General features: G+C 45.1%; 1 long non-coding RNA gene across 1 annotated transcript in view; it reads right to left on the bottom strand.

Annotated features, from left to right (window-relative positions):
• Positions 1 to 702: 702 nt before the first annotated feature.
• The window catches only part of LOC116531354, a 29,317-nt gene continuing 16,277 nt past the window's right edge, over positions 703 to 13,742 (bottom strand). Inside the window, exons 2-5 of the long non-coding RNA XR_004260383.1 lie at positions 8,498 to 8,650; positions 3,454 to 3,553; positions 2,422 to 2,603; positions 703 to 1,614 (exon numbers count right to left, since the gene is read on the bottom strand). This is a non-coding gene — a long non-coding RNA (uncharacterized LOC116531354). The remainder of the gene's footprint in view (positions 1,615 to 2,421; positions 2,604 to 3,453; positions 3,554 to 8,497; positions 8,651 to 13,742) is intronic.

Raw genomic sequence — 13,742 nt, 5'->3', positions numbered from 1 at the left:
TAGCATTCTTTAACATGATTAAAGTACTCACAAATACGGCAGAATATACTGAATGCCTTAAAGTACAATGGACATATACAACTTGTCATTCTAATGGATCATAACATGTATTTCTAATTACACTTCCCCCAGTGTGCTCCTGACAACTTTCTCACAAAATCTCAGCTCTGAGAATCAGAGAGTCATGCTTATTTCACAGGCAGGAGACAGAAGTTGGGCTATTTTCAAGAGATTTCATCATAAGCAAGGCATTTAGGGCTGCTTTCCTGGGTCCCATGGTGGCTCCCAGGCTGCTGCTCTGGGCTGATAGGATCAGCTCAGTCCTTTGTTTATTTAAGGACAAAGTCCAAAGGCAATTCTCAGGATAGCGTAGCAGAGTTGATATAACCTAAAAATGCAATAGCCTGGGTGCTTCTAGCACTTTGGGAGACCAAGGTAGGAAGATGATTTGAGACCAGGAGTTTGGCGCCAGCCTGGGCAACATAGTAAGATGTCTTCCCTACAAAAAAATAACAAGAACAACAAAAATTAGCCAGGCATGGTACCTTGTGCCTGTAGTCCTAGCTACTCGGGAGGCTGATGTGGGAGGATCGTTTGAGCCTAGGAGTTCACGGTGCAGTGAGCTATGGTGGTGCCACTGCACTCCAGCCTGAGTGACAGAGAAAAAACATCTTATCTCTAACAAAATTAATAGATAAAACATAAAACTGACAATGTAATTAGCACCAAGGGGCTCAAGACATGGGAACAAGTGTATATGTGTCCCTACAAATATAGCATGAAAATACTAATGTTAAATGTGGAAACACTGAAGGAAGACAAATGTGGCAACTAGAAACAACCCCTAAAAAGAAAACAACTCAAATAAGAATAAATATTACTATTTAACACAGTATATTCCAGCTAAGTTCTCAGGCCCACGGAATGTATGAATAACAAGGGTGACACTATCACCCTCGCAGATAGACGCATCCTTATTTAGGGGAGCTGGTATTTTCCTGGGGAAATCAACATTTGGAGAAGGCATGCTCTAGTCTCAGCACCCCAACTTCCTCCAGGGGAGCCACCATCATGGCATGCAGTATGGTGATTGCCCTCAATTCTCCAGGGCTCCAAGCCTTGAGCAGGGAGGACTCAAGGGCCAAACACAAGTCGGACTGATTTGCTCCTGGGGTGTCAGTGAAATGGTCCACGAGCTTCTGCCATGCACCCCCAGAGCTGCCCCCGTTCCTCTCCATTCTGGGGAAACTTGTTCAGTCAAGTCTTTTTTGCTCGTTCATCCGGATCTGTTTCTGTTGTTGGTTACCTCCTCACGCCTGTGCAGTCAGCCAGACACAAGGCGAGGAAGTCAGCATGGTAGGCCTGCTCTTGCCCTCTGTCCTCCATGAAGGCTTCTCCTCCTACTGGGCCTCTTGGTACTCTCGTGCCCAGCTAGGGGATGGAGGGACTCAGAAGCCAGGGGGCATGTGAAGCAGGAGCAGCCACTCTGCAGGCAGCAGCTCTCTCCCCGTCTCTGGGGGACAACACCACAGGCTGCTGGTCCCCAATACGAATACTCTCTGAAGTCTCCAGCTGGGTGAAGGTTACCACCTTAGGTCCCATGTACATGACATGCTGAAAAAGGCAGAAGGAACAGAAATTAGATCTGTGGTTGCTGGGGGCTATGGTGGGCACAGCTCTAAAGGGTACAGGGGACTCTGGCATGAAGGAAACACTCTACATCCTGACGTGGCTTCAGGACTGCACACACTGGCCAAACTCAGTGTTGTGTGTACCAAGAAAGTGGAAGTGTTTGCTGTATGTGAATTATGCCTCGAGAGCCCTGACTCCACAAACCTATTCTCACAGAGAGTGAAGGCTAATACTTGCTGAGCTGCCAAAACCAAGACACCTTCCCAATAACAGTGTAAAGAGATACAGCTCTATTTGCAGCATTTCAGCTAACTGGAGCTAGCTAGCAGGTCATGTTTTCAGAGCAAAGCTAAACATCTCAGTACCTCTTAAGCCATGCACAGTACCTAGCAGCCCCTTTCCACTCTGGGCAAAGGTGTCTACAGCCCTGGTGCCCGCTGCACTTCAATATGGGCACGTGCAAAGCACCAACATCTAAAAGTGAAACCATGCCAGCATGAAGCCCGCCTCCACCCTCCCCACATTCAGACAACTGTCTTCTTCAGTGGGTACATAGGCTGAGGAAGCGCAGGGGACTCAGAGCCAAAAGCCCATGTGGAAGAGAATGTGGTATTTCTGCAGACTCACATGCTTCCAGAAGCGTGGATTTGTTCACAGGGTAGTTCCTGGGGGACGCTGCCAACTTTTAAGGCCTGGATGAGAACCCTGCCAGGGGAATTCCCCAGATGGGGCCGAGATTGAACACCCACAGGACTTCACGGCCCCACCCAAAGCATCCAACACACTCACCTTCCCTGTGCTGGGTTTCAGAAAGTAGCTCTGATATGAAAGAGATCAAGCGCATGCAAATCCCTCTGCTCCCTGACCCCTCACTGCACCAATTCCATAACCACACATGTAAGAATGCCAGGGAGATGTTGTGCAAACCAGGCACTTTTGACCCCTTGCGGCAGTTACACACAGTCAGCAATCTGAAATAAGATAATTATTAGTTCTCCTATTTATTAGCCGAGCCCTTTTGAGTAATAGCCTCTGGGGACTTTTACAAATGCAATAAAAGACTTCATCATGGTTAAGTGCAAAATGATATGGCTCATTCTAGATTTTCGCTGAAACAAACCCTCAAGCGCAAGTAGTTCCTCTCCCTGGAGTTGAGAAAGGCAAAGACTTCAACAAGCACCCTTTCCACGCCAGTGTGACTCCAGCATCTACTTTAGACATATTTGTTGAGCTCATTCAGGGGGTTGAAATCAGTAGGCTACGTCAGCCAATCTGGATCCAGCAAAGATGAATCTGAGCCCATGTTTTCTAAAATGCAACCTCACGATGAGGTGTGACTGAAAAGAGACGTCTGGCGGCCCAAGTCCCCTCTTCCAGTTGTGTCCATGAGCAAAGTTGAAGTGTTTCAGCCAAAAGATTGGGGCCTAGAACAAACCTTGCCCAATAAGGCTCTTTCGTGAGTCACAGGAAATTAAAACTACCATATCTTTTAGTCACAGTTGATTCAATAGAATCAAGACCCAGCCCACAAGCAGGCCCAATGGCTGGCTGTTTGCACAGAGTGATTCAGAAGGAAGCCCAAATTCTCTGCCCGATAAGATCTCTCTCCACACACTTTTCTGTTTGCCTCACCAATCCCAAACCCCCACCCTAGCTCACTCTGCTGCCTGAAATATCACCCTTTGAGTCATTCTGTTGAATTGCATAATAAAAATGGGGCATAAGTTCTACAAAAAGGGAAAAATTGGGGGAAGGGGGACTAGGGAGGGAGACAGCGGAAATTATTGATCCAGGACAAACACAATGTTCCCTTCCTCACACCTCTGTTAATTGCAAGGTCCAAGTGGACCAGCTTGTAAGCCTTGGAGGACTCAGTCTGTGTACTGAAACCACCTGTCCACAGACAAACACAAATGGCAGTCTGCAAAAGGAAAACCCTGCTGTCAATCTTAGCATTTGATTTTCTGCCCCTCACTAGCAGAGGTGTTAGGCGTGAGTGAAACAATCCATGAACCTTGTGGTGACCAGCAGTAAATTCAATTAATATAGCAAATGTGACGCTATACCACCCAGAGGTCACAATCAGTTTTCCCTTCTGGGGGTCCCTCTTCCTTTGTCCCAGGACATGAATCAATGCCAGTGTGTTCAGATACTCCATGACTTACAGTGCGGTCACAACCCAATAAACTCATCACAAAGTTGAAGAATTGTAAGTTGGATCATTATAAGTCGGGGACCATCTGTACTTAAATAAATGTGCTTTTAAATTCCTTTCACGGATCATTTTCCTGCTGCCTACAGCTTTTTACCTAAAGTTATAAAGCAAACCCAGGCTTAATAAAACATACAGTCTATGTTTAGAACCCAGGCTCCAGGGGAACAGGAGTGATACAAGGCCAACAGGATTGCAGTGAGTCGGGGAAGAGGCCCCCCCAACCCCCCCAACCCCCATGCACACCCCTCTAGTCGGCTCCTGGGTCAGCCAGTGTGCTGAGGTCCGGGCTCCTCACTCCCTCCCCTCACTTCCTCTCTCTGCCCTTCTGGAGAAGGAAAACACATTGTTAGTGTCAAGCATGCCCAGTAGCCAAAGCCAGGCTTTAGCTCTAAGTCACAAGGAATCTAAAGGATAAACAGGATCCATGTCCTCAAACATATCAGCTCCATTCTCTGTTCCCTGCCAGACCCAGGGAGCAGACTGGTTCAAACAGGCAGCTTCCCTGATGTGTCCTGCTGGAAAAGCCTTGACTCTTGCACCTCCAGCAACAGTTCACACTGCCGTCCTCAAGGAGGCTCCGGGAATGCCTACTTAGGAGCCCCAAGCTCTCTCAGCTCTGTCAGAATGGCAATTATGAGCACATGTCACTCGTTTCCTCAAGGGGAACTCTATCAGACTTTACCACATCTTCCCTGGAGAAAAGGGTTCTCCCCTGGCTCGCTGGCGGGCAGTCAGCCATGCAGTTATCTACAGTGAGGCAAGAAAGGCATGGTGGGCAGTCAGGGTCACGCACCATGAAACCCAGCAGCGGGGCAGCAAAGCCACAGAATCAAGTCTTCAAAGTAAGGAGCAAGAGGTGCAAGGGCAGCCCCGGCTCGGGGAAAAGACAAATGGCAGTCTGCAAAAAGAAACCCAATCCTGCTGCTGTTCTTAGCATTTTATTTATATACTTAAGATGGGGAGTTTCGCTCTGTTACCCAGGCTGGAGTGCAGTGGCAGGATCTCAGCTCACTGCAATCTCCACATCCATGGTTCAAGCAGTTCCCCTATCTCAACTTCCCACCTCACTAGCAGAGGTGTCGGGTATGAACGAAACAATCCATGACCCTTGTGGTAGCCAGCAGTGTCATAACAAAATTGCTAAGAGAGGAGATCTGAAATGTTCTCCCCACAAAAAAATGAAATTCATACAGCCAATCTTATTTTATGGCAGCCGAGCTTCCTGGCCCTGAAGCGGAGATCAAGCCGGACTGCACCCTCAGCTGTCAAAGGACTCCCTACCATGGCATGCAGGGGGACCTATCTTATCAACCCCTGTCTTAGTAAAAGAGTTGGAGCACAAGTTAACTTGGTAGTGCCAGAAATACCAGTAGGGGAGGAGGGAAGTGAGCTGGTAAACAGAAAGCAGCAGATACGGATGAGGTGTCCAGCCAGCTACTGCTGGAAGTGGCTAGTGCTGAAGGCCATGAAGAAACTGTGGGGATGGTATGATACACCTGCCTGGGAATGACCCCACCAGAGATAGATAAGGGGATGATTGGTTGAGAGGTCCTGGGGTTGGTGGGGTCATGTCTCCACTGCCATGCATTGAGCTGAGCACTTCCTATGCCTTTAGAGAGAACCTTCCAGCAGATATGGCAGCTGAAAGCATTTAATACCCACCCCACTGAAGTTCAGCCCTGCAGGCTCTCTGCACCCACACCAGGCCCTTTCAGTCAAGACTGGAATCCTGCAGTAGGAACACTGATCTAGGAGATGGTCTCTGGCTTGTAGCATTTGCTAAATTCCATGGTGAAAATGTACTCACAATGGCCCATCTCAAACCATCAGCAGCCAAACACTGGATGGGACATTCCTGCACATGCAATCCCTGGCTGCTGTGCTGTGAGCTAGTGGGAGCCTGTTCTAGCCCACCACAGAGGCTGAGATGGGGATCCCCATGCCTTGAGACTCAGCTGTTGAGTCACTGGCCTTTGCCTGGTGACAGGGGCCTTTGGTCCCAGGGGGCCTACCATGGGATCTTTAATCCAGTAATAGCACTTATGTCTAGAGCTGACTTCCAAAGTTAAAGACTCCAGAGTTAAGAGACTATGATGTTCAGTGATTAAGAGCATGGACTCTGAAGTCAGCCTGCCCACATTTGAATCCCAGCCCTATCATGTGTCATCTGTTGTAACCTTGAGTAGGTAACCTCTCTGTGCCTCAGTTTCCTCTTCCATAAAATGGGGATAATAATAGTAATCACCTCACAGCATTCTTGTAAAGGTTAAATGAGTGATTACATGCAAAGTTCTTGGAGCGGTGCCTGACACATAGTAAGCACTACTTAAATTTAGCTGTTATTATTTAGGGATGGAAATGAACAGTTGATAAGCCTGAACTCTAAGAGCATGATAAAGTTGTCTGGTTCATCCCGAAGGCTCTGCATTTCTATCACCTAAAGTTATACCTAGAATTAATTCTGGGAGAGAGAGGAAGGTAGAGTGAGATAGAGAGAGATTCACAGTCTCCTTTACGAAAGGAACTTTTTAATGCCATCATAAATGAAGCAGGAATCATGGAAGGGCAGGTCTCCCCTATTTGAGGGTTTGTACAGCACCAGGCTCAGGTTAAAGAGTGATTTGTTCGTTATTTTACATATGATTATATACAAAGTGATGATTTGATATGCATGCATTATGGAATGTTTAAATCAAACTAATTAGCATACCTATCACCACATTGGTGAGAACATTTAAGATCTCCTCTCTTGGCAATGTTCAAGCACACAATAAATTATCATTTACTATTGTCATCATGCTTTATAATAGATCTCCAGTACATATTTCTCCTGAAACTTTGCACCCTTTGACCAAGATCTCTCCAACACCCCCCACACACAGCCTTTGTTAACCACCATCTAGTCTCTGTTTCTATGAGTTCAACTTTTTTAGATGCCACATATAAGTGAAATCAGGCAGTATTTGTCTCCCTGTGCCTGGCTTATTTCATTCAGCCAAATGTTCTCCAAGTTCATCCACATTGTTGCAAATGACAGGATTCCCTTCTCTTTATGGCTGAATTGTATTACATTGTGTATTTATACCATTACACTTTTCTTTCTCCATTCATCCACTGATGGACACTTAGGTTGAGTCCACATCTGGCCTGTTGTAAATGGTGCTGCAGTGAACATGGGGGTGCAGAGATCTCTTCAACATACTGATTTCATTTTCTTTGAATATACACGCACTGGATCCTATGGTAGTTCTATTTCAAATTTTTTGGGGAACTTCTATACGGTTCTCCATGTTGGTTGTACTAATTTGCATTTCCACCAACAGTGTACAAGGGTTCCCTTTTCTCCATATCCTCATCAGCATTTAACTGTTTTTGATAACAGCCATTCTAACAGGTGTGAGATGATATCTCATTACAGTTTTAATTTGCATTTCCCTGATGATTAGTAATGTTGAGCATTTTTTCACATACTTGTTGGCCATTTGTAAGTCTCCTTAGAAACGTCTATTCACGTCCTTTGCCCATTTTTAAATTGGATTATTTGATTTCTTGTTATTGAGTCGTTGAGTTCCTTATGTATTTCAATAATGGCTGTCATACTTTTTTTTTGTATCTATGGCTTTTTGGCTTCTCAAATGCTTTCAATACAATAAAGAGATTCTAGATGAATTATATGAGTAGGCAATCCAAGGGTAAGATGAAATTCTTCCATGGACCTTAGTGCAGTTGCCAAGTTTTGTGGACACCTCAGTACCTGCCAGGCACCATAGCATTAGAGAAAAAGCCAAGGTGCAATATAGTCCCTGCCCTTTGGCTCTCCCTGTAAACATGGAGGTGAGTCCCAAATGCCACGTGGGCACATACGAGGTGTGTTGCTCTCAGGCTGCCAGGATTGGAGAAGCTTCCTGGAAGCAGTGGTCTCACACTGAAACCTGAACGATGACTAAGCTGCAGTTGAAGAGCTAAGGAGTGGAAAGGAAGCTTTTCAGATGGAAGGAGCAGCATGTGCACTGGCATGGAGCCGGGGGAAGCACAGCGCATTCAGGGAAGGGCAAATCGTCCGCATACACGCAACTGCAGAACCTGTGGTGTGTAGGAAAGGAGGCCAGGGAGTGAGGTAGACATGAACCAGACCATGAGGACCTCACTCTGCATTCTGAAGATGGTGGGGAATAGCCAAAAGGCTTTTAGCAAAAGACTGATGTCATCCTCTACAAAGATGATTCTTGCTGCTCTAGGAAAAACAGAATGGAGGGGACACAACCAGCAGCAACGCTAGAGGCTGTTGCAACCATCCAAGTGAGGCAAGAGCACTGAATCAGCATGCCATGGTGGGGATGAAGAGTGGGCAGGGTCCCTGCAGGCTGGGAGATGGCTGGAGGTAGAGCTCAGGAAGAAGACACTGGACGGACAGTGAGGCCATCTGGGCATCCAGGGGACCAAGGTGGGCCGGCTTTGCATTGTGTGTGTGTGTGTATGTGTGTGTGTGCACGTGCGTGTGCATGCATGCAGTCAGACTCTTCATGCAATGCACATATAAACAGGATGCCATTCATGTCACAGTCATAAAAACTTTGTATATCAGTGACAATAATTTTTCACCAATGAAAAGAAGATATTTTGAAAAAAGTGTGCATTTTTCTGACTTACCCAAAAGCATGCCATAGGCACTCTTCCTGGCCCAGACCACAGTGCAGAGTTGGGCATTGGACACACTGAGTTTGAGTCGCCGACAGGACATCTAAGGAGGGCTGTCAGGGAATCAGGTGCATACACTTGTCTGGAGTTCAGGAACCATCTGGGCTGGAGAAGTAGATAGAAAACATCAGCACAGAGATGGTTTTTACAGCCCTGGAAATAAACAATGGAATATGAGTTGGAACACTACTGAGGCGCAGGGATGGAGGTTCCTGGGACCCTCAGACAGGTGGTTTCCATAGCAACAAGTAGACTGCAGAACTGATGAAGGGGGTGGCAGGAGAAGCTGTGGTTGGTTTGGACTCCTTAAGCTGATGTGAAATTAAACTTCCAATGGAAATGGTCCTGCTTCTCATTGCATCTGGGTCTATCTTTGGGGCAAGGGACAGACAGTATGAAATCATGGAAAGGACACAGAGTTTGAAGTCAAATGGTCTTAAATTAGATTCCCAACTGTGCACTCAATAGTTGTGTAATCTTATACCAGGTAATTCGTCTACTTGAGCCTCTGTTTCTTCATCTATAGAGTAAATACAATGGACCTGGGCTTGCAGGCCTTGTAAGACATGAGGATGAAATTCTAATATATATATGTTTTTAATTTCCTTATTTTCTTTTACACACACACATACACGTACACACACACACACACACACACACTGCACACCCATAATTACTTATTGAGTATGGTAAATGTATAGTATATAATACAGAGTGAATACTCAACAAATGGTAATCAGTATTAATAATAGTACAAGTGTACCTTAACCTTTAATGAGGAAGTCAAATCCTCATCAATCAACCTATAATTATTATACAAATTACACAGTTTACCATGAGGTAGACACTTGGGGGAAAGATGGCTTCAGTAACTTTTAACTAAATTACCTGGAATTTGATCTACAGGATTATACTATTTATGCTGCAAATCAAAGTCATGTAGGTCTTTGCCAACATGCATATCATATCATTCATGCCAAGAAATATAAACCTCTGATTACTGCAATTAACGTGTTTGGTCTTTAAAGGGAAAACACCCCACACATTTAGAAACTGTAGGAGGAACACTAAAAACCTGGGCTATATACTGAATGAAATGTCTTGACTCTCCCATAAGACTTTTCATCTGTTAAACCAAAAAAAATACACTGCAAAATTATTGAAATGAAACTAACAAAAAATTTTTTAATTTCCTTACTTTCTTTTCAAGCATAACTAGATGGAAAAAGATAAAGATAATTCATCTGCTCAATTGCTTTTTCAGCTCAGTGATTCTGTCTTCTATGTTCATGTTGTCAAAATAGAAATAGGTCCTATTAGCTCTAAGGTTTGTGCATATGAGCTATTAATCCCATTTTAAGTTTGTGTTTCTCCCTTTCCCCAGAAGCCCTCAATTTTCCATTTTTCTCCCCCTGTCTTCTTGCTATTTTTCCCTGTACTGTTTGAGACCTCCTTCAAAGGTTAGCCAGAATAGGAGCAGAATATTCTTTTTTTTTTTTTTAAGACGGAGTCTCACTCTGTTGCCCAGGCTGGAGTGCAGTGGCGCAAGCTCAGCTCACTGCAGCCTCCGCCTCCCAGGTTCAAGCATTTCTCCTGCCTCAGCCTCCTAAGTAGCTGGGATTACAGGCACGCACCATTGTGCCTGGCTAATTTTTTGTATTTTTAGTAGAGGCAGGGTTTCACCACGTTGGCCAGGCTGGTTTCAAACTCCTGACCTCGTGATCCACCTGCCTTGGCCTCCCAAAGTGCTGGGATTACAGGCATGAGCCATCACGCCTGGCCCAAGAGCAGAATACTCTAACCAAGAAGAAGAGTAAGCTTCTGCCGGATCTTACAAAAAGCCTGCACAGATCCTTTTAACTCCCAAGGAGCCACCAAACCTTCCCTCTGCAGCGTAACACTGGAGCAGCAGGTTGATTTGCAAAACCACATGGAGCCAACAAAATCTTCTCAAACCCAGTCCCCACCTCACTCCATTCACCAGAACACATTGTAAAACAGCAAAGATTTCCATGTGTAAAGCAAGCCCACAAGAGCTCTGGGGGAAAGCACAGAAGAGTCCTAAGCCTTTTTTGTGTGTAAGCAGGGCTCATCTGTGCACGGCACAAACCCCAAATGCTTTTTAAGGGAAAGCAGGTAACTTTGAGTCCTTAAATAATGTAAACTTCTATTTGTTTAAACAACAGACAAATGAGAAACATATTTGTAGCCTATCTGACAAATAAAAGTAACGATAAAGCTTTTAAAGTCAATTTTTAAGACAAAAAAAAATAATACAAATAAACAGTAGTCAAAGCCAGATTCCACAAAACAATGCAAATAGGCCATAAACAGGTGAAAAAGTGTTCAGTGTTCCATACTTGAAACATGAATCACAGCAATAATTATTTGCCATTTATTGCCTATTGGCAAAGATTTAAGCGTTTCATAGTGCATGGAGTTGGTAAGGTTTTGAGGAAATAGGCAGTTCATATAATGTTGATAGGGTTGTAAATAGGTACACTTTTTTGCACGGCAATTTGGCAATATCTATTAAAATATAAAATTTACATACCGTTTGACCCAGCAATTTCACTGCTAGGAACTTAGCCTAAGGGTGTGTTCTCTCGTCTGTGCAAAAAGTGCAAGTGTACCAGGACACGTACTGCTGTATTGTTTCTAATCTCCCCAAATGTGGGGAAAATAACTTGTTAATATCAATTTAAGAAGCTGGTTAAATGTGTTAGGATACAAACCACACAATGGACTACTAAGCATGGGTGGACTCTTAAGCTCTTGTGGAAAGGTTCTGAAATATGCTGTTGAGTATATCTTTGGAGAAGCATTTTATCTTTCACCTTACATTCTTTTATTCTACTTGGAAGAAGTCATTGTTATCATTAATGTGCATTGCTTTATTGTTAAAACAAACATAGTTTACTAAAAGGGGAAGAAGACAAAAGGGAAAAAGGAGGAGAAAACAAGGGAGGGAAGGAAAACATAAAGGTTTAAAGGAGGGAGGAGGGAAGGAGGAAGGAATGGAAAGAAGAGAGAAGAAACCTCCTCATTCTTTTCAGTAGAAGGCTGAGAAGGCTGTTACCTGTTTCAATGGAAAAAGCTAGCAGCACATTTTAAAGCTTTAGTAATTTTACTCAACTTCACAAACACCAACTTGTTGCCTCTTTTCGAAATGAAAACAAGGAAGTACTGTAAGGTTGGCTTCGTCCACACTTTTTCTTAGGCTATGCAAACCACCCTGGGTAAAGTCCTCACTGCTTGTAAGTCAAGGGTGACTCCAGGGAGCCAGACGGCATTTCCTCCCATAATACACAAATTTGTATTTTGCCTGATGTTTTTGTCTCTGAGCCCAGATCCCACAGTGATAGGCGCCACAAAAGTACACAGACAGACTGAGGACGCGCCCTGATTTTGCAGAGGAGACATACTTGGAGGTCAAGAGGCTGCCTTTCTAAAGGCCACAGATTCAGACTGGGAGCTTCGGCAGTCTGAGCAGATTAGAGCATCAGGCCTTGTCGCCAGTGCATGCAAGACTTTTAACAGATAGAAAGCTTTCTTTCTTCCCCTTAAGATTCTGGTAGCTGACCAGAAGCTACATGAATCTTTTTTTCACTTGCCTTTTAAGGTTAAAATAATACAGGAGGTCTCTTTTGTAAGATATTGAGTACTGCAAAGGATTTTTTTTAAAGAACTGGTTTTTTAAAATCGAGATACTTTAACAGGGCTTGTCTGTTTTTAAACTCCTTTTCTACGGTAAAAGGAAAGTTTAGACCTACCACAGGGCCAAGGTTTGCAGAAAGGCAAAAGTGTTCTGGAAGCAAATGGGACTCATTCCTTCGCCTCCTTCCCTTGCCCTCCCTTTCCTCTCCCCTTGCCCTGCACTGAACTCTGCAACCATTACTGAAGCTTACAAAATATTCTGCTACTACTCAACAGTTTAAAAATTAACAAGCATGTAAAGCTACTGGGGGTAAAAGCCTGGAGCCTGTGGCAAGAAGCAAGCCCTGGCTGGATTCTGCAATTATTTCTTACGCAACTCCAGGTCGCAGTCACAGCTTTCTGAAGATTATACACTTCCAGCCGCTCAGCTTGGCTGGGGCAGGAGGGCCTGGCTCCACCAGAGTCGCATAGGCCTCTCATAGCATCATAATTAGTCATTAAACAGCAGAACCAAGGGCCTTGCAGACCCAGGAGGCACTACTGTATTCCCTTGCTTTCAGGAAAGGAGACATTCCTTGCACATTCTCCCCTGGAAGGGTCTGAATGGGGTTGGGAAGGGAAGGACAAGGTGTGGAGAGAGAGGGGTGGACTGAGAGTTAGCTGCAGAAGACAGACTTCCCAGGGATTTTCTGTCCCTGCTGCTGGGTTTCTTGTTGTTTTTGTTGCTGTATGAACTCCACGAGGCCAGCACGCTCTGACTGCCCCAGCCCCGGCTAATCAATGGGAAGGGACCCCCTGAAGGGCCTCTGCGACTACCAGGTTTCCAGCCCTATCCCAGGCTTTTCCTTATTACCAAGACTGCTGCCCTCATATTCACACATTTTATACTTTTATCAGAATTGCGCAAAATCAGAGTTCTAAACTACTGAGGCCCTAGATACTTTTAATGAAACGTATATCCAGAACCTGAATCTTCAGGGTAAAGAATTAGCCTTAGATATACCCACGGTTAGCCCATGGATTCTGCAGATGAAGAAACTGAGGCCAGAAAGGCCAGCGGTGAGCTTTTTAACAAACATTGTGGAGGCCTCGTGAAGGCATTTGGCTTGCTTGACTTTATTCTTGGAGCTCAGCGCTAACCTCCCACATTTCCTTTGTCTGCTCTAGGAATTCAGAGTCTACCTGAAACCTCCACCCAACCTGTTTGTACGCTGGGAAAACCCAACCTGGTGCATGGGCTGGGTGATAATCATGGCAACACTGCAGCCTGCAGGTAAGTGTGAAGATAACAGCAAGACACCTGGAGAGTGCTCCCTGCTGGCATGGGGCTCACACAGCCTCAACCCCTAAGACACAGCTGCGCCCAAGAGTGGAGGGATGTCAACCAAGAGTCACACCTTCAGTGTGGGCTGAAATGAGTGAGCTAAAGAAGTGGTTTGTGAGCCGGGCGCGGTGGCTCAAGCCTGTAATCCCAGCACTACTGGGAGGCTGAGGCGGGTGGATCACGAGGTCAAGAGATCGAGACCATCCTGGTCAACAC

This window comes from Sapajus apella, unplaced genomic scaffold (assembly GCF_009761245.1).
Source record: "Sapajus apella isolate SASKATOON/1434 unplaced genomic scaffold, GSC_monkey_1.0 scaffold70, whole genome shotgun sequence".
NCBI classification, from domain to species: domain Eukaryota; kingdom Metazoa; phylum Chordata; class Mammalia; order Primates; family Cebidae; genus Sapajus; species Sapajus apella.
The sequence above is the reverse complement of the archived record's forward strand: the minus strand, read 5'-3'. Positions and strand labels throughout refer to the sequence as shown.